This window comes from Protopterus annectens, chromosome 12.part0 (assembly GCF_019279795.1).
Source record: "Protopterus annectens isolate FY-2018-M chromosome 12.part0, PAN1.0, whole genome shotgun sequence".
Taxonomy (NCBI): Eukaryota; Metazoa; Chordata; order Ceratodontiformes; family Protopteridae; genus Protopterus; species Protopterus annectens.
The window spans coordinates 815,155,808-815,180,526 of record NC_056746.1 but is presented as its reverse complement, the minus strand read 5'-3'; positions in this window follow the sequence as shown (position 1 = coordinate 815,180,526).

Below are 24,719 nucleotides of genomic sequence, written 5' to 3'. Positions count from 1 at the left end.
ATCTATACCAAACGATTGCAGCCCCCCAAACATCTCTAACGCCCAAGTGAGAACTGCTCTCTCCAAAGCAAAAAACACAGCATCCATGGGACCTGATGGTGTCCCCGGCTGTGTGCTCCACGAACTCAATGAGGAATTAAACCCACAGCTAGGACAGCTGTTTAATCATAGTCTCACCTCTGGATACGTACCCAGGGAGTGGCGCACTGCAACTGTGGTCCCACTTCACAAAGGCGGTGCCTCCACCGACCCTGGAAATTACCGGCCCATTAGCTTGACAAGCCTTATCTGCAAAGCCATGGAGAGGATCATAATGGACCTCATAAATAAAGACATAGGGAATTTGCAGACTTTGGATCCAACCCAGTTTGGCTTTGTCAAAGGCAGATCATGCCTTTTAAACTTGGTTGACTTTTTCGAAACAGTCACCAAAGCCATTGATGAGGGAAAGGCAGTCCATACAGCCTACCTTGATCTGGCGAAGGCCTTCGATACAATACCCCACTCGGGTATCATTGAAAAACTCATCAGCTTAAATGTTAACCCATACATCACAAGATGGGTTGCAAACTGGCTGAGTGACAGAACCCACAGGGTCAGAGTTGCTGGCGCCATGTCAGACTCAAAGCCTGTCACAAGTGGTGTCCCACAGGGCTCAGTCCTGGGCCCACTCTTGTTTGGCATCTACTTTTCAGTACAAGCAAACACAGGAGGGTTATGGCTGACAAAGTTTGCAGATGACTGCAAACTGGCGCCATAGTCGAAAACACATCTGACACAGATATCCTTCAGAAGGGTCTCACAGAAATGGATAACTGGTGCCAGAGCCATGGCCTAAAGTTAAATGCCAAAAAATGCATAGTCATACCCTTCGGGAAAAACAAGGTTACCCCTAGCTACCATATAGGTGGCAATCCACTGAGCACAGAAGAAGTTATCAGGGACCTGGGGACCCAGGTTGACAGTAGCCTGTCATTCAACACCCATGTAGCTAAAGTAGTTAGGAAGACCTTCTACATTGCCCACCTTATCATGAAGGGATTCACATCTAGATCAAGGGAGGTCATAGTCTCCCTATATTCATCACTCATCAGACCAATGATTGAGTACAATGCCCCATTCAGAATGTATCTGACCCGACACTTGCAGCAGCTGGAGAGGCCACAAAAGTTCCTCACCAAAAGGATAAAGGGTCTCAAAAATCTGTCCTATGCTGCCCGACTGAAAGAACTCCAGCTCTATTCAGTCGCTTACCGCTTGCTCAGAGGTGACCTTTGCCTGACATACAAGGCCATGTCAAACCCAGATTTGATGAATATGCTTCACCTCAAAAAATCTAGATCCATCAGAGCCACAAGGGCGGGAGACTTAAACCTCGACACGGCTATTAATAGGGCATGCTGGAGGGATAGATTCATCACCCAAAGACTCCCTATGCTGTGGAACAAAATCCCGGTATATGTGAGGCAGAGCACCTCGCTGGCCTTGTTCAAGAGAAATCTTGACCAATGGATGGGAGATCGCAGATATACCCCAGGGATTACCTCAGTGTCACTGCTCGACAGAGGCACAGCAAAATAATGGGTATAGTTCCCTATACTAAAGGGGTGGCGTAAGCCACAAAACTATGGGCTAGGCTTGTAAATGCCCTCGGGCAGATAGCCTAGTATGAACCTATAAACCTATGAACCTATAGACTAGGATTGAAATGGCCTACAAGGGTAACTAGGCTGGTACTTATCTATGAACCTATGAACCTATGAACTCATACTACAGGTATTACTGATATGTACAATGGGCTTTGACAATAATTAAACTCCATTGGTCACTCAAGGTGAATTACTGTACAAGGAGAGCCCAGTAAGATCACAGGATCATATGATCATAGGAGATTACTAGGCTATTGGCCCTGAGGCCCTTATAAGCCTAGCCAAGGGTTTAGCCCATGTTTAGACAAGTCAGCACCCAATGCCCCTGTCCAGTAGGGACAAGGTTGGAATCCCAAGGGTATATTTTCTGTTTCCCATCCAGTTATCCAGGTTGCACTTAAAAAGAGGTAAAGAGTAAAACAAAACAAAAAAAAAAGATACAAAAGCAATTTGAATGCACTTCAGGGATGACTAGTTTTTCTTCTTACTGCTGTTTCATCATTAAGGAATAAAACTGCTTATATATACAGTGGCTATAAAAAGTGTACCCACCCCTGTTAAAATATGCCAGGTTTCTGTGAAATAAAAAACTGAGACCACAATAAATCATTTCAAAACTTTTCCCACCTTTAATGCGACCTATACTCTGTACAATTCAGTTGAAAAACAAACAAATCTTTTAGGGGAAAAATATAAAAAATAAAAAGCATACAATAAGCCGGTTGCATACGTGTGTACACCCTTAAACTAATACTTTGTTGAAGCACCTTTTGATAATGATCCTCTTCGCAGAGCAGAGGCCAAACCAAAAGGAAGCTGCAGACAGAAGCGGACTCCAACAGGTCCCTGAAGAAAATGTGGTCAAAGGTACAGAATCATTAGTTTGGAATATTTCATCTAGACTTTTTACTATCGAAGAGTTAGCTGTTCTTGAGAAAAGACTACATTTTATTCCAGCTCAAAAATCAGATCTAACTGACACTATTGTAGACTTAAAGATGTTTTTAAGGAATGTATCTTTGAAATTTTTTTTAAAGGAGAGAACAATCATGAGAAGCGGTGTGTACTTAGGAGACATAGTACATTTGTTCCTGCTTTACCCCCATATGCTGGAGACTTTTGGTAAGCTATGTGAACATGACATATATGAATATTTTGACAATTTTGACTAATTTCATTTGGGTATTGTTTATACTTTGTTACTATGGATGGTAATTGAGGGGCTGAACTTATGTAGTGGATTTGATTGGTTATCAGCACTATATACTTGTAGATACTGCATGGAGTGTTTTAAGTCTGATGAAGTAATAAGTTATCTTATGAAAGCACTTATTTATTTTTATGTTTATGCAAGTACGTATTTTTATTAAAATGTGTCTGCCTCTTTAGACTTTAGACCTGGACCGTGCTTTGGTTTCACTCATTTGTTTTGTGTGGACTTATTCCTTTTGTTTTTTGAGTGAACCAGTCATCTTTGCAGCAGTTACACTCTGCATTGTGGTGTCTGTATGTGTGTGTATATATATATCTAGATCTATCTATCTATCTATATATATGTTTAGTTACTTTAACCTCAATTCTGATTTGATTAGATTTAGTACGCTCTTGCATCACACCACCGATTTAAACAGTAGATGTAAAACACACATTTTTCATGTGTTATTATCATAAAGTTTTGGTATAATTCCCCCATTCCCCATTTAGCATACTGGTGCATGCTCATGCATACACCTGCACACTTTTATACATTACTAGTTTACTTCATCCACTGTTTTCTCTATTTTTTTGTGTTTTTTTTTTTAGTTTTCATTGTATAAACATTTTTGAGGGGGCTGTAAGCATGAAAACTGTCATGATAGTTTTTTCTCCCGACTGCAAAACACTGACATTTTCTCTGAGCTGTAAATAACTTAGTTTTTATGCAAATGCATAGTAATACATATGGATGGATGCTTATTGGATATTATTACACATATATATATTTATTTATATTTATAATGTTCTAAATAGATAATATTTATGGTTAGAAAGCTATGTGTGTTTTTTCTTGTATCTATCTAATTAGCTCTTTTTACTTCTTTACCTATGTATATGATTTTAATTCTTGTCGCAGACCTGATGAAGGCTTTATTACATTAGTTAGCCTAAAGCAATTTTAGTTACAAGTCAGTCTTTTTATATGTATGTTGTGCTTTTCTTAATACTTGATTTTGGAATGTGGGTTGCAAATAGATAGGTAGTGTTTTCCTTAACTAGGATTGACCTAATCAGTAGTAGTGTGTGGGGGTGGGTACTTGCTGTACTTAAATGCACTTTTATGGCCCTCTTTATATTCTTTGCCTGGAATAGTCTAGTTTAAAATTAACAATACATATGTTTTCCACACCTACTTCTAAGTGTATAAAAGCTGATATGTCTTACATTGTTAAAATATTTCTGATTTTTGTTACTGAGGATCACTCATCTGTGATGAATAAAGGCTTGTTGCTTTGCAACACTACCAGGATTTTATGATTTTTGGAAAGTATTGTGACTGAGCTCATCAATGAAGTTTTAAGACTACTAGTTTTTCTGTTTTTTTATTTTTTCCTCAGTACTTATATTGGTGAGGTTGGAACTAGACAGTGTCTTGTGCTTGTTCATTTTTCATCTTCATTAAGAACACTAACATAGGATCATAGAATCATAGGAAGTTACTGGGCTAATGGCTCAAGGGCCCTTACAAGCCTAGCCAAATTATACCCTTCTGTCACAAAAGGAAATATTGCCAGCCCAGCTTGCTGGAATTTTGTAAATAATTATATGTCATTTGTGGTAGCGTTGTCGCCTCACAGTAAGACGTGGTCCAGTTCGATTCTCAGCTAGAGTGTCTTCTGCGTGGAGACATGTGTGAATGGGCGTTCCTTCGTTGAAGGTTGTGCGTCAGGCCTGGTAAGCCGGTACGTAAAAATCAACTGCCAATCATTAGCGGACCAGAGTTCCGCTGTGGCGACCCCTAACCGGGAAAAAGCCGAAATACACAAACAAACAAACATGATTCATATGCTTGTGTTACCAATGTATTAGAACTGTATGTTATGTGTATATTAAACTGCTGGTACAAAAGTGTGTGTAAAGTACTGAGCTTAAAGGTGTATCCACAGTGTACCCTACTGGAAAAGAACAGAAATGTGTATACACTATTGTAATTGTACAAATGTATATAAACAGTGGAAACTGAAACATAGAAGGTTAACTTGCAAAACTTCAGAAAAATTAAATTGTTTTATAACTGCGCCATAAAAGTTAGTTTCAATGCAGCGAGGAGACAAGAAGTCTAAAACTAGGAAGCCTTCTGCATTGTTTTGTACATGTTTTATTGTTCTATGTCTTCTAGCAGCTGCAAAGATCTGATGGCTATGTATTTTTCACAGGGAGATGCTAAATGGTTGTAGTTTTTGACAATGGGGGTTAGCTTGGGAACTAAAGTCAGGTGACAAAAAGTGATGTCATACTGCAAGTATCCCAGCAGTAATATTTAATATCAATTTAAGAACTCTCCGAGAGAGTGACCGTGCATTTTATATTTTGCCATTGACCTGGCAGCATCCTCTGGACATCCACTCACCACACTGTATTAACTTGATGTAACTTAGTTAACTAGGGTACAGTAAATTCTTTTAGATTCAGTAAGGAATATAGTAAAGATTAGTTTTAGATGTTTTCTTTATTTATTTGAGATTGCCCTGCAATGTTGTTTTAAATATTCCTGTGATTTTGAACTCTGATGTCACTGTGAGGCTCCTTGATGACTGGGCCAGTGTTGGGATGTCACACCTTGTTACCATGATCAGCACCTATTGCCCTTGTCCATGAGGGGCACAGGTGGAACCCCCAGGGTGAATTTATGGTTACCCATCCAGTCATTCAGATTGTGTTTGAAGAGGGCCAATAAGATGCTCATTATGTTGTGAAGTGGGAGTCTACTCCAAAGGTGTGGTAACCTCTGGGAGACAAATATGTCCCTCCAGCAGGTTCTGCTGATATCACATACCAGGTTTAGGTCTTTAAAGTGAGTAACCCATGTGTCACTTGACATGTGGATATGCAGCATTTCCAATAAAGCGGGATCAGAGATTGCTTTATATGCAAGGCAGAGATCACCTCTGCGTAGTCTGTATGGAACAGAATAAAGTGACAGTAATTTCAGCTGATCCACATAGGATAACTATTGAAGACCTTGAATTTTCTTTGTTAGGAAGCTTTGTGGTCTCTCCAATTGTTGCAGGTCCTTCTGTATGACAAAGAGCTTAGGCTGCTTTTAGCAATCAAGAGTTACAAAATTAGCATTTTATGTATGAAATGTAATGTAATTTCATTACATTTTAGTTTACACACAAGGTGCAACTAAGTTTGTTTCATACTAGACATCATGTTACAGTGTTTGTTGAGACTGGTTTTGCTCTTTTTTTTTTCATTCTTGCCACAGTAAGGTAATATTGCTTTGTTGGCGACTCTTCTGGGCTATCTAACTGATAAGGAGATAGCCAACTTAAGAAGGAAAGCAAGGTCACTTTCCTTTCCTGACTCCTAAACAACCATTCTTAGTTTACATGTTTGTTAAGGTATCGCTCTCCACCTTATATCAAGTCTAATGTACATGGCCTTTTTCTGACTAAGTTTTCTGATGACTGCAAGTTGGGAGCAATCATTGAATCCTCCAGTGACATAGATATACTTCAGAAAGGTCTTACTCAGACAAATAATCTGAGTTGGCATAGTGGGGTGTTGTTTTGATTGTGGTTCAGAGGGTCCTGCGTTCAATACTTGGCAGAGTGTCTTTTATGGATGGCGCAGTGGTGCCGTGGTAGCATTGCTGCCTCACAGCAAGAGTTTCTCAGGTTTGATTCTCAGCTGGAGTGCCTTCTGTGTGGAGTTTGCATGTCCTCCCTGCATTTGTGTGGGTTTTCTCTGGTTACTCCGGTTTCCTCCCACATTACAAAGACATGCATCTGGAGCGTTACGCCCCAGGCCTCCACTGAAAATTGTCTTTGTTCCAAGTCAGACTTTCCTGATAAACAAATGTTAAATAAATAAATAAGTGGTGCCAGAGTCATCGCCTAAAATAAAATAAAAAAAATGTGTAATTATACCTTTTGGGAAGTTGAATACCCCAGCAAATTATAAGACTAGTAACACGCCTCTAAGATTTGACCCAGTGCTGAGAGATCTAGGTACAAAGATAGGCAGTAACCTGAACATTTGCCACCATATGTCCACAGTGGTGAAGAAGTCCTTCTATGTGGCACAGCTTATAAGTAACGGCATGACATCCAGATCCAAGGAAGTTATAGTTCCACTATACTTGACCTTCATCAGACCAATAATCAAGTACAATGCACCTCTCTGCACGTACCTAACTGGGCACTTGCAACAGCTGGAGCAACCTCAGAGGTACCAAACAAAAAATGCACGGTGTAAACAACATGTCCTATGCAGATTGCCTAAAATCCATATCTGCTTACACTCTCTCCTTATGATCTATGCCTAACCTACATGGTATTCTCAAATCCAGTCTTGATGGAACCTGTTACACATTTTCAAAACCAACAGCACAAGGATTACATCATCCAAGGATCTAAACCTGGCCTGTGACATTTACGAAACATGCTGGAGGGACAGATATGTGTCTCAGATATTACCCCTACTCTGGAACAGGGCACCTGTTCATGTAAAGCTTCCCTGACCTTCTTCAAATGCAATTTAGATCAATGGATGGGAAATTATAAATTCACTCCTGGGATGGCACCTATGTCCCTTATGGACAGGGGCAGTCTGTAAAATACTCAAAGGCATAGGCACAAACCTAAACCATCATCTAGTACTTAGATATTGAAAATCTGGGTAAATCTAGATAATAATGACTAGGCTTTTAAGGGCTTTTCAGCTGTTAGCCTAGTAATCTCCTATGAAGCTATGAACCCTAGTGGACAATTTTTGCACAAGTAAATGTGTGTTGATTAAGCCCTCCCAGTGTGTGTGTGTGTGTGTGTGTGTGTGTGTGTGTGTGTGTGTGTGTGTGTGTGTGTGTGTGTGTGTGTGCGTGTGTGTGTTTGTGCATATTTATATTGGTGTGTGTCTGTCTACAATCGAGTTGGGAGGGTGGCCTAATGTTTAAGGTGTTTGCCTTACAAGCACAAGGTGCAGGGTTTGAGTCTCACAAGGGATAATTGGCTAGGCTTAAAAAGGCTCACAAGAGCAGTTAGCTTAGTACTAATCTATGAATCTATGAATCTATGAATCTATATACATTTGTCTCTATGTGTGTGCAATCCCACAGTCATGAAATAAAGGCTACCAAGTGAATGTGGCTGGGATGAGCCAAGTACATGTCCTTGGTTCATGAACACATGTACCACATCACTTCATCTAGTAGGTGGCAGCACTTCAGGGGAATGGAGTGCCTCTCTTCCCCCAGGATGGGTCTGCAGGCATCACTTTCACCACCTTTCACCCAGGTTCCTAATTGATCCTGTATTGTCTGTGTCACAGTCAGGGCTTTACACCTTTGCACTGCAGACAAAGCTATTACACCTAATTATTTCACCTCACTGCATTCTTGCTTAGTATAAAGCATTAACAAACCTTTTTGTCTGATACTGTATCTGAGTAAACTACAGTCCTCCTTTCCTAGCCTTCAACTCTAATCCATTACTACCTTCTAAATCATTTTTTCTCATTCTGGTTCCAAAAGTTTAATATACATAGGTTCATAGGTTCATACTAGGCTATCTGCCCTAGGGTATTTATAAGCCTAGCCAGAGTGTGTTTGGCTTTCGCCACCCATTTTAAATTAATTTTGCTATGCCTTTTTTTGAGGTTAGTATACTGTGCCTCTGTCTAACAGTGACACAGAAGTGATAGCCGGGGTAAACCTATGATCTCCCATCCACTCATCAAGATTCCTCTTGAAGAGAGTCAATGTGGGACTCTGCCTAACCTGGACTGGGATTTTATTCCAGAGTGAAGGGAGCCTCTGGGTTATGAATCTGTCCCTCCAGCATGTCCTATTTATTTCAGTGCTGAGGTTCAAGTCTCTCGAGCACGTAGCTCGATGGGATTTGGATTTTCTGAGGTGCAGCATGTCCATTAATTCCGGGTTGGACATGGCTTTATACGTCAGGCACAGATCGCCTCTGAGCAGGCGGTATGCCACTGAGTAGAGCTGGAGTTTCTTTAACCGGGCAGCATATGGCATCTGTTTGAGCCCTTTGATCCTCTTGGTGAGGTACTTTTGGGGACTTTCCAGTTGCTGCAGGTGTCTGGTAAGGTACATCCCAAAAGGGCATTGTACTCAATTATGGGGCTGATGAGGGATGAGTAAAGAGGCACGATGACCTCCCCTGATCTAGATGTGAATCCCTTCATGATTAGGTGGGCTATATAAAATGTTTTTCTAACCACTTTGGCCACGTGGTTGTCAAATGAGAGATTGCTATCAACTTGGGTCCCCAGGTCCCTAATGACTTCTTCTGTACTTAATGGATTACCACCTATGTGGTAATTTGTGGGCACTTTGTTTTTGCCAGAGGGGATGACTATACACTTTTTGGCGTTTAGCTTGAGGCCATGGCTCTGGCACCAGTTGTCTGTTTCTATGAGGCCCTTTTGGAGGATGCTTGTGTCAGCTGGAGAGTTGATTATGGCACCCAGTTTACAGTCATCTGCGAACTTGGTCAGCCACATACCGAACAAGAGAGGTCCCAGGACTGAGCCTTGTGGGACGCCACTTGTAACTGGTTTGGAGTCTGACATGGCTCCAGCAATTCTAACCATGTGGGTTCTGCCCTTGAGCCAGTTTGCAACCCATCTAGTGACATAGGGGTTTATATTTAAGCTGGTGAGCTTATCTATAATGCCCGAGTGGGGTATTGTATTGAAGGCTTTTGCGAGGTCCAGGTAGGCTGTGTGGACCACCTTCCCCTCGTCAATGGCCTTGGTGACTGTTTCCAAGAAATCGACCAGGTTTAAGAGGCAGGATCTGCCCTCGACAAAGCCAAACTGGGTAGAATCCAGTGTCTGTAGGTCCCCAATATCTTTATTTATGAGGTCCATGATGATCCTTTCCATAGCTTTGCAGACCCAGCTAGTCAGGCTTATGGGGCGATAGTTTCCAGGATCCGTTGAGGCACCACCTTTGTGGAGAGGGACCACTGTTGCTGTACGCCACTCTTTGGGTACATATCCTGTAGTAAGGCTAAGATTGAACAGTAGTTTTTTGTTTGGGTTTATCTCTTCTTGGAGTTCATGTAGGATGCAGCCCGGGACACCATCTGGTCCCATTGATGCTGTGTTTTTTGCTTTGGAGAGGGCGGCTCTTACCTGAGCATCTGAGATGTCAGGGGGGCAGCACTCTGTTGGGATAGATATTTGCCCTTTTGGTGGGGGGGGGAGTTTGCACTGAACCTGTCAACTAGGATGTTGGCAATGTCTGTGGGCTCGGTGTATTTTTTGCCATTTTGGACTAATTCCGAGCATATCTGGGAATTCCCACCCAGGTTCCTAACATAACTAAAGAAAGCCTTGTGATTATCCTTAGTGTCCTGTGCAATTTTTCTCTCGAAGCTGGCCTTAGACGATTTTATGAGTGCCCGTAGTTTTTTGCTAATACTGATCAGAGATGCCTTCCCTTTTTGGGATTTTGCTCTATCATGTAGTAGCTTCCTCCTTCTATTGTATAGTTTGTTTATGGCTGAGGTCTACCAGACAGGACGTCTGCCTTTGGAGGATTGGGTCTTGGTTTTATTTGGGATTGCATGATCCATGCATTCCTGAAGGTGTTCATAGAATGTGTTTATAAAGGATTCTGCGGTCTGGGCCGTATTTTCCACAGGCCCGGGGGCTTTGAAGGATTTCGCCTTGGTTTTGAGGCATGTGAAATTTGCTTTAGAGAAGTTTTTCACTGTGGTTTTCTGGGCAGGGGGTGGGGTCGGGATGTGAATATCCAGTGAGATTAGTTTATGGACTGATCTTACCAGTGAGGGATACACTTCTGGTCTGGAGCATAGTGTCCCCATGTTGGTGATGATCAGGTCCTGTATGTTTTCCCCTCTTGTGGGAGTGGTAACAAGTTGTTCCATAGCATTTGAGTTTATAAATTCTAGGAAACTTTGGGCTAGGGTGTTGGAACTAGAGTAATGCTCCCAGTCTATGTTTGGGTAGTTGAAGTTGCCCAATATAATGGTGTTTGGAGAGACCTTCATATTTTCCAGTATTCTCAAGAAGGCCGAATGGGGTTCCTGTGTTTGGGAGGGTGGTCTGTGGCAGGCTATAAACTGGAAGGCAGTTTTACCCACAGTTAGTTGCACATGGATAGTCTCTGATGCTTCGTGCTGTGCCACCAACCTGGAGGTGTGGGTATCTTTGAAGAATATTGATACTCCCCCTCCTTTTGTGGTTCGGTCCAAGTTTTGGGGCTGAAAAGCATGGTATGAGGTATAACCTGGTAGTGCTGGCGTGCTCTCGGGAGCCTTGAACCAGGTTTCTGTTACTGCACAGATATCGATGTTCTCCATGCTAAGGAGAGTTTCGAGTGCGTGCATCTTGAGGTTTAGACTTCTGGCGTTGAGTAGCATTACTCTTAGTTTCTTATCCCTTGTGATACCTATGGAGGTGGGTTTGTCTTTTGAGCCTTGCCTAAACAAGGCACTATGGGGGTAGCAAGAGCCTTTTCCAATATCTGAAAGCCCAGGGGTGACAGGTGCAAGCCGTCCCTAGCGAAGCATCGTGGCTTGTCGAGCATGTCATCCCAGGCTGAAAGGCATTGGATCCCCTTTGAATGACACCAACACTTAAGCCAATTGTTGAAATTGATCATCTTGTCTTCATATTGTGGCATCATTCTTGGTGAGGGTAAGATGCTACTCAAGGTCAGGGTCATACCGGCCTGGGCTACATGCTCAGAGAGCTCCTCTATGTCTCTTTTCATGTAGTCCAGGGAGGTACGTCTCAGGTCATTCACACCAGCATGGACAATGACTGAGTCATATTTGTACTTGCCTTGGAGTGACCTGAGTGCTTGTGTTATGTGGCAGATCCTAGCGCCCGACAGGCAGCTCACTGTGACCTTCTCCTTGTTCTGCCTGGTGAGCGGGACGTCAGTGTGCCTGACGATAGAGTCACCTATTACAAGTGTATCAGTTGTGTTGTTTAGCCTTAAGGGCTGTGACTGTTCAGCACACTGGCTTTGTGAGCTATGTGTTGCATGTGTTTTGTTTTGGGGTAGCGGTTGCTTGTGTGTCTGCTTTGGAGGTCTCTGCTGCTTAGGCAGATTTTTATTTAGAGCCTCTGAGTATGTTTTTGTGTGTTTATGTGTTTGGTTTGTTGTCGTGGTAGGTCTATGTGAGACTGGAATTGTAGTGAGTGTGGTTTCCTTCTCCTCCTGACTGGTTACGCCACTACTGAGTTGAGAGAGCTTAGCCTCCAGTTTGGCTATATGGTTGCATCTCTCACATGTGTTGGAATTTGTTGGGAGGAGGAAAGGGTTGTCTGTGTACATGAGGCAGTTGTAACATTGCCTCAAGATTCCCAGATTCACCAGCTGGACCGGAGAGGAGATTGACAACTCACCTTTGGACATGCTAGAATAGTACTGGGAATTCCTTTATAATTGAAAAAAAGGGCCAATTGGGAACAAGGTACTCAAGGGGAGTTTGTGAGGGTATAGTGCTTTTAATTTTTTAGAGCTGACTTATATAATTGCTTTAGTGAGCAAGTGCCAGGTAACTTAAATGCAATGTGTTACAGGTAACTTAAATGCAAAAATGACCAACAGTAACTTTCTTTCAAGTGAAACAAGGAAATAAGTACAGTAAGCAATGCGGATATAACTAGGGATCCACAGAAGTGCTAAAAGGCCTCGTGTTAGGTGGAATTAGCGTTTCAGGGAAATAAACAAACAACAAGCATACAAACAAAGCTAGATTCAGCAGGCCTGGATCTAGTCTATGCTACAGCAAACAAGGTGTACCAATTTCAGTAAGAAACAGTTAGAATATGCAGGCACTATAAACCTTTAACCAGAAATTCCCTGCTCAGAAGGGCAGAGTCCAGCCTCTCCTCCCACAAGAGTGCAGACCGCAGTGCCCGGGCCTCCGCTGAAAATGGACATGCAGTTTTGTTAATGCTTGATGTTCCCTGAAGTATTTTCTTATAATGAAAAGGGCTTGGGATGGTAGTGATGCTAGGAATAAATCATCAAATGTAATGTGAGAAGGTAGCTCTGACAGAAAAAAAAGATGTTAGACTGCCTCTTCAGTGGGGTAGATTCAAGGACAAGTAAATTGGTATAACCTCTGTGTAGGATACCCGAAAGGTCTGGCATGGAATACGCTCTGCAATACTAGAAGCCATACAAATGGAAACAAGATAGAAAAGTGGTAGGTGGATCAGAGAAATCCCATATATCCCACTGAAGAGGCAGTCTAACATCAATAAAAAACTAGCCTTCAAACCATCAATAAAAAACTAGGGTCACTTTACAGAATAAAAACCTTCCTAACCCCTCAAGCTAAAATTGCCATAGCTCGCACTCACCTTCTTTCAACCCTTCTGTATGCATCCCCTCTACTCTCAACTACCCTTCTGTATGCATCCCCTCTACTCTCAACTACCCTCTTGAACTACCCAGCCTAATCCAATATAACCAACTGATTATGGCCTATAAAATCCTGTATAATCCGGACAATACTCCTGCACTTAAAAATATTATCACCCCCTATAATAATCCTAGACTGCTTCGATCCTCTAACAAACTACTAATTCAGACTAGCAAAATTAATAATACAGCCGGTGATTCTCTCTTTGCAAACTCTGTAAGTAGATCCTGGAACTCTCTTCCAGCTGATATTACCTTACTTTCCACCTTAGGTCAATTTAAAACTAGACTCAAACAACATCTGTCACTTAACTGGCTATGCCAATGTATCAAGCCTGGCTAACTCTCTCTAGAATGTGTAAAAATCTGTTAACCTGTTTACTGTATAATTTAATGTAATCCTGACTTGCGCTCAGGATTAACTGTAACCTGTGGAACTTGTTTAACTTGCTTACTTATGTAATCTCTGTAAATAGTCTGTTTGTAATATGTAATGCTGGTATTATGTAATGCTGTATCTGCTTACCCTTGGAACTTTTCTGCCCGGGCCTCCGCTGAAAATGGACATGCATCCAGTCGGACTATCCTGGTCAACAAATGTAAAATAAAATAAAAATAAATAAAAAATGATAGGAGGGAAATACTACGGTGACAGGATAAGCAAAATGAGTATAAACTCTCTCAAAGATGGAAGAGAAAAAGGCATGCCTGATGGACCTACAAAATCATAACAAGCCAGTGCTGTGTTAATCAACTAAAAAGACTAATGGTGGGGAGGAGCAAACACACTCAGAAGATAAAAGAAGCAGCATTTATTAGGTTTGCAGGTTTATACTATGCTAAAAACAGCAGGGCCTTTATAAGTCTAGCTGTGCAACCCAACCCAATTGTGTCCATTTGAATCATGGGTATTTATTAGGAGGGGGTATGTTAGTTAGCAAGTTTATACAGGTTATGTGGGGAGGTATGTGAGTTTGCTATGAGAACATTTACAGAGGCTGGGATTAAAAAACATGTCACAGGGCTTTAAAAGGGATTAAGTTATGTGCAAAGGGACGGGGGTTATGGGTCAATGTTCAACTACATGGCACTAGCTCCAGTAATTAGTAAAGCAGGTGGGATCTGCATTCTCCTTTGGTGATGAATCATTTCAATCTTTATTTTTTTGCATATTTGTTGACCAGGTGAGCCCACAGAACAAATTGTTCCTTTTCAGGAGTGACTGGGAGACTATGCCTGGTTAAATGACTTGCTCAGGGTCACACAATACACAAATAAAGGTAGAAGGAATCAAATTCTGTACCTTTGGTTCATTAAAACCTTAGAGCTTTAGTCCTTTGCAGTAACTGATATATATATATATATATATATATATATATATATATATATATATATATATATATATATATATATATAGGTCTACTTCAAATGAGTGAAAGATCACAGCATCAAAATGCAAATAATTGAAACAACTTTGCCGAAATACCACAACAGCAAAACTTTAAAACATCTAATCTCACATAAGCGAAAACAACTATCTGGATATCCCTAACCAATCCACCAACTGAAAATGTTACAAAAATAAACTGAAATGTTCCAGTTAGCAAAATTTCTAGGTAACTCACCCTACACCACAAGCACAGCATCCATTATTGACCCTTCTCATAATGTTCATGACCTTAAAGGAACATGACTCCAATAAGTAATGAAAACAATAAATTAACTGTATTACAGATCCCACCACACCTCCCAAAATTAAATATACCAACTCTGAGATCGCACTGCCATGAAGAAAAGGGCATATTTACATACATCTCTCTCACTATTTAAAACTAACCTAAAACTTTTCTTCTCTAACCACTGGTTATGCTCTTGTACCAATCCTGACTAACTGTTTTTTTTTCTCTAATTATCTGATACCCTCAAAACACATTTTTCTTAACCACAACCCTGCATTTATCCTTCTTTATACTAGCCTTCCTTCTTGATTTCTAACACTGTCACTCACAAGTACTACTTACTATGCTTAACTCTCCCACTCATTTTTTCCTACTCCTTTTTTAAATATTGTTAAACTAAGATGAATTTATTCCATACTAATGCCTTTTTCTAATTTTTGTATTAAATATTTCTGTAAGTTTTGTAGTATGTTTTTCACTGTTTTTTACTATGTTTTTTTAACTGGAGCTTTTCTCCCCGGGCCTCCACTGAAAATGGACATCTATCCAGCTGGACTAGCCCGGTCAACAAATGTAAAATAAAAATAAAATAAAAATGTTAATTGTGTTGCATCTAACTACATATCAGTAATCTATTTTTGCTTACCTGTGATTTGATGTTGTAAAGTTTTGCTGTTCTGGCATTTTGGCAAAATCATCTTGATGTGAATTTCGATGTTGTGAGCTCTTGCTCATTTGAAGTAGACCCATATATATATATATTATATATATATATATATATATATATATATATATATATATATATATATATATATATATATATATATATATATATATATATTCTATTAATCTGTATTTCTCTGCCTATCTATCTATCTATCTATCTATCTATCTATCTATCTATCTATCTATCTATCTATATGTGTATGTTTGAGTGTTTGTGTTTGTGTACAGAGAAAGATCACTCTGATGGCATTCTTTTTATCAAAAGAGTAAACTGCGTGCATTGTTCTTATGGAATGCATGTTATACCAAATGCAATTTTTTACATAAAACATTTTGTGAAATTTTCATTTTGTGTTAGGGAAGTGCTTTTGATTACAGTAAGTGAATGACAGTCGGGATATTTGTGTTATGTGAGTGTGAGTGTTTGCAGGATAGGTTAGATTAATGACTAGGTAAGTGGACAGTTGTATGCACATTTGTTTATGTACTTGTGTATATGGATATCTGATGTATTAGCACTGTTAAAGAAAGGATTCTTTGGGAGGTAATATGCAGGGATGAGGAAAGGGGGTATGGGCAGGAGTAAGGATAGGGTTATAGTTAGCACACAAGTAAGTTGGTGCGGGGTGTGAGAAAATAAGTTATGTACTCACCATAACAGTCCATCTGTGCTGTCCATTTTCATTCTACCTCTTGCGTTTGGATCCTATCCTCGGATCTGACTTGGCTGCTTTTACCAGCTCATTATTCAGTGAAAGCTCTCAAGTTCCTCCCTTTCCCATAATGTCCTAATCCCTCACATATCTCAGATCTTGATTGCTGCCTCTAAATCTGTAGAGCAGTAATAATAAATTATTAAGATACCATTCACAACCTTGAGACTCAGACAAATAAACTAAATTCTTTTAGCATCCTCAATCCTTCCAGAAACAATAAGGGGATTGGTGGGAGGGTAGTTGAGGAAGAATGAAAATGGACGACACAGATGGAACATTATGGCAAGTATATAACTTCTTTATGTGATGATGTCAATTTTCATTCATTCCTTAACTATTGGGAGAGAGTTCCCACCTACATAAACCCTGTGAGGACTCTAAGGAAGGATATTCCTGAGCATCACTGACCAAATGGTGCTCTTCCCCTAGAGACCAGATCCTATTTGTAATGAGCAATAAAGGTATGAGGATTAGCCCAAGTTGCAGCTGCACAATTATCATCTAGAGAAGATCTAGACAAAAAAGCTGAAGAAGTAGCCTTAGATCTTGTAGAATGTGCTCATGTTGGTTTGGGTAAGGGCATGCCCAATTTATTATAAACAAAGGTAATGCAATCAGTCAACCATCTAGCTAATGTTACTTTAGAGACTGATCTACCCAATTTTGAATTTGAAAAGGATATAAACAATTGTTCTGTTTTTCTAAAATCTTTTGTTCTATGAAAATAAAAACTTAATTGTCTGTGAACATCCAATAGGTGTAACTTTCCTGGTTTAAAAGACCACCTTTGCGTTTGTTTCCTACCTTTCCTGTAACTAGTCTAGTCCAGATACAGATTTGCTGTATCCAGGACTGTTTGTAAGCTTCTGAGCCCCCCCAGACCTTTCTGTCTTGGTGGGAAGCCTTCTAACTTATCAGTGGGAGTGGTAAGTACTAGGTAGCCTATGTACCACAAGAGGAGTGGTTTCTGGCCCAGAAATTATAGTTTGTTGGCCATACTGGGCAGTTTCTTCATCTCTTTCAACTACCTGGTTTAAAAGCCCACTTTTGTGCTTGTTTCCCACCTTTCCTGTAACTAGTCTAGTCCAGATACAGACTTGCTGTATCCTGGACTGTTTGTAAGTTTCTGAGACCCCCAAGCCTTTCTATGTTGGAAGGCATCTTTTTGCTTATCAGTGGGAGTGGTAAGCACTAAGTAGCCTATTTTCTAAAAGAGGAGTGGTTTATGGCCCAGAAATTGTAGTTTAATGGCTGTTTCATTAGTTTTTTCCATATCTTTCAACTTTCTGGTTTAAAAACCCACATTTGAGCTTGTTTCCTGCCTTTTCTGTAACTAGTCAAGTCCAGATACAGATTTGCTGTATCCAAGTCTGTTTGTAAGCTTCTGAGTCCCCAAGCCTTTCTGTGTTGGAGGGAAGTCTTCTAGCCTTTCAGTGGGAGGATAAGCACTATGTAGCCTATCTAGCCTACAGATTTGCTGTAGCCAGGACTGTTTGTAAGCTTCTGAGTGGTAACACAAAGTCTGCTCTTCAATGTTTCCATTAGATCTGCTAGATCTCTCCTCTCCTGCACTTTTACTAGCTAATTAGTCTACCACTTTACCAGACTTCTTGTAGCAATTATTGTAGCACATAAAAGTGCTGCCAGCACTAAACATTCTACAAGGAAACAGCTCCAGCACTTATTATTAATGCCGACCCCTCCAGGCATTTCTAAAGGTCATTCCCCTGTGCTTTCTCCTTTTAACCTAGTAAACTTGGGCATCTTGAGGCAATTGGGAAATTCGAAGAAGTGGGTTGAACTGATCAAAAACAAACACCGGCTTGCTGGAATACGGCAATAAAGGTATCACAGATCCTCTGATGTTCACCACCTGATGTTTAATCCACAACAACACTACACACAGGTCTACATATAACGTAATAACATGAAGCCAAAAAACAAAAAACAAAAGTTTAGCGCTTTCATCTGCTTATAGCAGACTTCCTCAGAACAACTCTTGTGTACACACCCTCTGTATTTAAACAGTATTTGGCGCCAAAATCAGTTGTAACATTTTAAAAATTTAAAGGCATATGCCTAATTATATTGCACTTCCTCCATACTCAAATTTATGCTTGTACTAGGGAATTAAAACTTATTATATTCTTCTTATGTTAAAAACTTCTATTGAATAGGGTTCTTGTATAAAACCACAAATATGTTTATAAAAAACTATATGAAATGTGTAAAATTATTAAAAAATATATATATATACACTATGAAATATCTCTACAAATATTTATGCATTATAATAATAAATAATTAATAAATAAATAATACTTCAAAAATACATTGTATACAATATAAAAACAATACAATACTGTATGATATATAAATACAATATATACTGATGTACAAAATTATTATGTACAATAGTTCTTTTCCTTTTGCATTAAATATTGCCTGTAGCATGAATGATAATATGCCAAAAAACTAAAAAACTAAAAAACTAAAAAACTAAAAAACTAGTAGAGCCTTATTTCCTACATACCTATACATCGTGTTATTTTGAATCATGTTTTTAAAAAAGGCTTGATGCTAATGAAATCATTTAATCCTGGTTTTCTTGTTGCATCAGTAAGCATCTGCCACCAGCTCTCTTTACATGCTAAATTATTCTTCCAGTCTCCTCCTCTGGGGTTCAAGAATTCCTGATCTATGATAGAGAATAAAAAAGAATGTGTATCCCCTGTTTCTTGGATGTGTCTATACAGGGCATTCTTCTGATCTTTAATTTTTATTCTATAATTGTGTTCATAAATCCTCTTGTTTAACTTTCTTTCTGTCTTCCCTATGTAGAAGGCTGGACAGGATTTACATAGAGCTATGTATACAACTTGTTTGGTGTGACAACATCCTCCCTTACTCTTGATCTTGTTGAAATTGGCATTTTCTAATCTTATATGTGATGTTGTATAAATAAATTGACATTGAAGTATAATAATGCGATTGCTGGGGCAATTTTTGTATTGGAAAGTCGAGGTGCTGTAGTTCAGTCTGCTGCATCATAACATGTGTTTCAGACCATGCTTTACAACCTGACTTTTGGTAAAGTGGTGTGCAAGCTCATTTTATTTAGGCAGCGTATTTAACATTACAGGTAATAAATTGATTTCACTACTGGTTCCTTTGGAGAAGCATATTAATGCTTGAGGAATGTCTTTTTAAGAAACTTAACAGTAAAAGGATGGCTCCTAACAGAATCACATTTATTTCTAACTATGCACCTTCAAAATACTGTATGGTATTTTTTCCTATTTATTTACTTCTTAACCCATTCATTTGTACTTTGAGTAGCTGTTTGTTAGTGATAATACCCACATTATCTTCCTATAGTTTGGCGGTAAGCTCATATAAATCTTTGTGGTGTAAAAAGATTTAACATATTGTGTCCATATACAGATCTAATTTGTTAGAATTTTGATCTGCCCCAGTCATATTCCTCATATTTCTAGAAATCTCATGACACCAGAGAATGGATTAATGTGTTGTTGATCATGAAACTTACTGTATACGACAAAAGAAAAAAATATATCATTGTTTATTATTTTTTCATTGCATAATTGTACAATTTTGATGCATTATTGCCCATTTTGTATGATTTAGTAATTTATTTTCATTGTTACTATGTATGTATTGATGTTTGGAATCATTTACTCTAGGAAACCACGGGAAAAATAACATGAATGCTTACAGAATGACTCCTAAACATATCAGTCTGCATAATGGATGTGTATAGCTGGTTCATGTATTGCTCATGCGCCCTTCTAAACTGCATATATATGTATGTGTGTACGTTTTTTTTTTTTATTTGCATATTTGTGTTAATGTGGCTTTCACCATTGGTCACACTATATTTGTAAAACTGGGTATGATACCATTAAAGCATACTGTTGTATTAATTTAGCAAGCAGGGTTTTAGTCTATATAAATGTCAAAACACTTTCATCCTCACATTTTCATTTTCCTTGCAGTGCATAACCTCGTTTTGTTTTCTCATAGTGCTATCATGTGAACTATCCTTGAAGTCATACAACACCACATGCAAGGGAGCTACTGTAGTTCTGCTGTCTACATCAGTTAGTTTTGGGTGGGTGACAGGGGGAGAGAGGTGGAGAGAGAGAGAGGGGTGAGTGGGAGCTGGGGGAAAGAGGGTGGGAGAGAGAGGGGAGGGAGAACGGGAGGGGTAGAGAAATAGGGAGGGGGAGAAAAGGGAGAGGGGGTGAAGAGGGAGGGGGAGGAAGAGAGAAGATGGCAAGGGGATGCCAGAGGGTGTTAGTGGTGATATAGATGAAAGAGACACTGCCATATGTCACATCTGTATGAAGGAGATGAGGACAGATCATATCTATATTTGTTCTCTCAACACTGTGACAATGCATGCTCATCTGCAGTATAGTTACATTTTTAACCTTCTAATTTCATATTATTTTACTGTATAAATTAAATGTTTTTTTAGGGGATAGAAAATTCAGTTAGTCCAATTACTTTGTAAAAGTCCATCATGGAGATTCTTTGGGTTGAATTCAGAGATGTCATCCATATGGAGTACCAGAGTTAGTAAAGAGAACTGACAGATGTGCAGTTCAGAACATAGTGCCTCATTGGTAATAGATGAATGACTGTCAATTACCATTCAGCAAGCAGTATCCCTCAATAGCAAATACTGACTTCTTCTCTTGCAATTTCATGATGCTGTACATGGCACCAGCATTATTTTAGTCTATGCCACTAATACTTTTACCATGCAGTGGCCCAGATAGTATACATTAAATATCCATCTATAGTGAGGGTGTTAGATTTCTTACAACAGCTAAAGCTGCAGGAGGGCATTGCATTACTTCCTGAAACAGCATAGCCAACAGGAAGTGTGTGCATGCTTTGATGCTCTGTGAATACACCTCCTTTTCAATATCTTAATTACCATGCATTCAAGCTGGGTATATCTAAAAGATGGCCCCAGGCTACTTTATATAAAATAGTTACTTTTGTTGCAAAATTCTCCCTAAACCTCACTTTTTGTTATTACAAGTAAGCCAATGTCTGGCTTCCCTCACCTTCTTATCTGAAATTCATGTCAGGAAATTAGAAATGTCCTATATTTATGGACAGGTTTTGAATTCTATAGTTTCTCCTTACACTTCTCAAACAGTTAGTGTTCACTACTTGTTTTGTGAAATTGTTGGTCGTTTCTTGTTGGAAAGTATAAACACCTCTTTTTTTCAACTTTTTTTCTTACTTTTTCTTGTTTGGCAACTGTGATGTTGTATAACGGATAACAAGCTGTTTAGAAAATTTAACTATGATAATAAGATATCACCTCAACAGAATCAGTCTGTGTGCCTCTATGTTAGGGGAATAACATTTTGATAACAACTGCAAAATTTGTATGGTTTCACCCCAACAATATGAGGGAGAGAAGAAATGTGTTGAAATAGGTTAAAATGGAGAAAGGGCATGCATCCACCTCAAGTGAAGCTTGGGTGAATGCTTCATTTTGGTGCATGTACATACCAGGAACTGTTACAGAAGGGTCATTCAGGGAAATGCTTCATGTTGCTGCTTGTGCATACTGCAACATTTTATCATAGGAGTCCCTTAGGTGAATGCTTCATTTTGGGGCATGTTCTTACTAGGAGCTGTCACTGAAGGGTCATTTGGGGAACTATTTAATTCTGGTGCTTGTGCATACATCAACATTTTTTGTAGGGGTCCCTTGGGTGAAGCCTTCATTTTGGGGCATGTTCTTACCAGAAACTGTTACTGAAGGGTAGTTTGGGGAAATATTTCATTCTGGTGCTTGTGCATACATCAACATTTTATTCAAATGGTCGCATGGGTTACTGCTTCATTTGGTGGTTGCACATACTAGGGAGTGCTACTGATGGGTCGTTTGGCGAAACATTTATTTTTGGTGATTGTGCATATCTCAACATTTTTCTGAAGGGGTCATTTGGATGAATGTTTCATTTTGGGGCATGTGTATAACGTGTACTAATGAAGATGTTGGTAGTGGAAATAACTGATTTGTGTACCAGGGAAGTGATTGTGCATACATGGTCAGACTGCTGAAGTGACTGGTGGGGAAAACAGTTTTTTGTGTCATTTTGGTGCTTATGGATGCACAACACAGACAACTGATTTACTGGCTGACTGCAAGGTGCCATGCCATGTTCTCTCAGCTGATCTGTTTGTTAGAAAATTGTAGTACAGATATGGTATAACAAGCATAGGTTATCTTTGGCTCAGGTTTCAGTGATGGTTACTATAATTTAAGGTTATTACTTGCTGACTACTACCAGCATGCAGCTACCATATATTTTAGGCATTTTTCCTGGCTTTGTCAGTCATGTGTGGAAATTAGGTGGGAGGAGGAAGGGCTCAGTAATATCTAAGTGATATACTATTTCTACTGAGGGAAGGACTCAGTAATATCTAAGTGATGTACTATTTCTACTGAATTATAATGATGTACTATTTCTACTGAATTATAATGAATGCCTGCTCAAAAGGTTATGTGCAGCAATTATCGCCTGTGTCTGAGTATGCATAACTTTCAAGTGATGAAATGCAGCTCATTGTCACATTAACAATAAGTGCAGTCCCATTATACCACTGAGTCATTATCAATTTTCAGGTAAAACTCCCAGCAGCTGTCACTGTTGAGTAGAGGTCATTATCACATTGATGAATGCACAAGCCAGATTTGGGTTTTTGTCTACATTAAGTCATTTCAAGCCATCCCCCACCAGTTTCTATAATTTGTACAATTTGTTTGATACACAGTAACGCCCCTCCTTTGAGTCTTTATGGCCATGGCTGAAAGGACACATGTAAATGAAAAAGGCAGAGGTAAGGCAGAGTTCTGGTATTGCATGCAATTGGGAGCCATTGCTGTTACCAGCAGTCTGAGTGGGCAGCCAGCACAGGTATGGGACACTTCAGATACCCACCAGATGAAGCCCCATGCCTGTCCTCAGCATATTAGTGGAGTGGCAGTTCTTACCCTGCTTTTTCTCTTTATATGTGCCCTTTCTGTGCCCCCTTGTCAGTCGTTGGGTGTAATTTGTGTTTTCAAGGCTGGTAGATATGTACCTCTGCAGCATCACTCATTGTGTGTCATTTGGTGTTGTGAAGGGTGGTAGGTATGTACCTCTGCATTGTCATCACCAGTTATGTACCTTATCAAAAGAATAATGCCACTGTGGACAGGAGTGAAGATTTGGATAAGCTAACCAGGTAATGCTATTGATATACATATATGTGTAGTCTTCCAATACATCTCTCAAACATCAGTAGTAACATGTTTGCATTTCTTTCCTGTGCAGGTGCACCCACCTTGTGACAGTGACATGGTTTCATGAGCAAGGGAATGACAACTGAGAGTGTGGGTGTGTGGCCATTCCTACATTCACTGGGCTGCCAGCCATGCCTCCAGAAGTGAAATCCACTACAACTTGAGCTTCCCCACATCTAGTGTGAAGATAAACTGGATTGCAAGAAGAGGTATGCATTGGAGCGGACTCCTGCAGTTGTTGGAAAAGAACTGTTCAATCTACCCTGAGCCTGATATTCTTGTGCTGTACATTGGAGGGAATGATGTCATCACTCACCCACTCGGAAGGCTATGGTTTCAAATCAGAATGATTTTTGAACACCTGTAGTTGTGGTGGCCACATTGTCATTTTGTGTCGTCTGACATAATTCCTCACAAGATATGGAAAACAGTCAACAGGCAGCGCATAAGGGCAGATGTTTACATAATGGGTTCATGCATGGCTTGATACACAGGGTCAGTGGATCAACAATCTGTTATGACAGCATCACCGCAGAAGATGTTCGTCTTTTCGCCTTTTCAGAAGCGATGGTGTTCACCTAACTGAGGATGGCATTGCATTGTTCTTGACTGACCTCCACAATGGCATGATGACAGCTATGCATGATATATTGGTAACATGCAGCTAGTGAGAACAAATGGACAACAGCCATGACCAAGTAGGACCAGTATAGTGAGAAACTCTATTGTTATATTTTATGAGCACCATTGTTACTACTGACGACACAGGAAAAGAACTGCTAATAAAACATTTACACATGCTGAGTAACACTTCATTTTCAGATTGTCAAAGAACTATCTGTATGCTATGCGCAGGTACAGATAATCGTTTGATTATGAATTGCGTTATGTAAATTATACACCTGCATCCACCTGCGCCCACAGTAAGGCTGAGTGCTGTAGAGTAGTGGCAGGTGGGGGAACTATGGGTATGCG